Source organism: Arachis duranensis, unplaced genomic scaffold, assembly GCF_000817695.3.
Source record: "Arachis duranensis cultivar V14167 unplaced genomic scaffold, aradu.V14167.gnm2.J7QH unplaced_Scaffold_354584, whole genome shotgun sequence".
NCBI classification, from domain to species: Eukaryota; Viridiplantae; Streptophyta; class Magnoliopsida; order Fabales; family Fabaceae; genus Arachis; species Arachis duranensis.
Window position 1 is genome coordinate 31,605 of NW_026264910.1, and position 2,049 is coordinate 33,653.

A 2,049-nucleotide genomic window follows, 5' to 3' on the forward strand; every position below is an offset into this window, starting at 1 on the left:
CAAGGAGATGAACGCCCCTACACTAGAAGGGTCAACTTTAATCAAAGGTTGGACCAAGTTCTTATGGACATATGTGTGGAAGGAGCTCAATGGAAAAGAGACTCCAAAGGCAAGCCAGTCCAACTAAGAAGACTGGACCTCAAGCCTGTAGCTAGAGGATGGTTGGAGTTCATTCAACGCTCCATCATTCCCACTAGCAACTGATCTAAAGTTACTGTGGATCGGGCCATCATGCTTCATAGCATCATGATTGGAGAGGAAGTAGAAGTTCATGAGGTCATCTCCAATGAAATCTACAAAATAGCCGATAAGCCCTCTACCATGGCAAGGCTAGCTTTTCCTCACCTTATTTGCCATCAATGTTACTCAGCTGGAGTTATCATAGAAGGAGACATCTCCATTGAAGAGGATAAGCCCATCACCAAGAAGAGGATGGAGCAAGCAAGAGAGACCCTTCACGGTTCTCAAGAGATGCATGAGGAAGCTCATCATCAAGAAATTCCTGAAATGCCTCAAGGGATGCACTTTCCTCCCAACAACTATTGGGAACAACTCAATACTTCCTTAGAAGATTTGAGCTACAATGTGGAACAATTAAGGGTGGAACATAATGAGCACTCCATCATTCTCCATGAAATAAGAGAAGATCAAAGAGCAATGAGGGAGGAGCAACAAAGGCAAGGAAGGGACATAGAAGAGCTTAAGGACATTGTTGGTCCTTCAAGAAGAAGACACCACTAAAGGTGGATTCATTCCCTGTTCTTATTTCTTTCTGCTTTTCGGTTTTTATGTTGTGTTTATCTATGTTTTGTGTCTTTATTTCATGATCACTAGTATGTAGTAACTATGTCTTAAAGCTATGAATAAATTCCATGAAATCCTTCACCTCTCTTAAATGAAAAATGTTTTAATTCAAACGAACAAGAAGTACATGAATTTCGAATTTATCCTTGAATTTAGTTTAATTATATTGATGTGGTGACAATACTTTTTGTTTTCTGAATGAATGCTTAAACAGTGCATATTTTTTATCTTGTTGTTTATGAATGTTAAAATTGCTGGCTCTTGAAAGAATGATGAACAAAGAGAAATGTTATTGATGATCTGAAAAATTATAAAATTGATTCTTGAAGCAAGAAAAAGCAGTGAAAAAGCAAAGGCTTGCGAAAAAAAAAAGAAAAATGGCGAAAAAATAGAAAGAAAAAGAAAAAGCAAGCAGAAAAAAGCCAATAGCCCTTAAAACCAAAAGGCAAGGGTAAAAAGGATCCAAGGCTTTGAGCTTCAATGGATAGGAGGGCCCAAGGAAATCAAATCCAGGCCTAAGCGGCTAAATCAAGCTGTCCCTAACCATGTGCTTGTGTCATGAAGGTCCAAGTGAAAAGCTTGAGACTGAATGGTTAAAGTTGTGATCCAAAGCAAAAAGAGTGTGCTTAAGAGCTCTGGACACCTCTAACTGGGGACTCTAGCAAAGCTGAGTCACAATCTGAAAAGGTTCACCCAGTCATGTGTCTGTGGCATTTATGTATCCAGTGGTAATACTGGAAGACAAAGTGCTTAGGGCCACGGCCAAGACTCATAAGTAGCTGTGTTCAAGAATCAACATACTTAACTAGGAGAGTCAATAACACTATCTGAATTCTGAGTTCCTATGGATGCCAACCATTCTGAATTTCAAAGGATAAAGTGAGATGCCAAAACTTGGATTTTACTATGAGTTTGTGTGTTTTTCTGTGATTTCAGGTAAATTCTGGCTGAAATTGAGGGACTAGAGCAAAACTCTGAAAAAGGCTGACAAAAGGACTGCTGATGTTGTTGGAATCTGACCTCCCTGCACTCGAAGTGGATTTTCTGGAACTACAGAACTCCAAATGGCGCGCTCTCAATGGCGTTGGAAAGTAGACATCCAGATCTTTCCAGCAATATATAATAGTTCATACTTTATTCGGAAATTGATGACGTAACGTGGCGTTGAACGCCAAGTACATGCTGCTGTCTGGAGTTAAACGCCAGAAAAACGTCATGATCTGGAGTTGAACGCCCAAAACACGT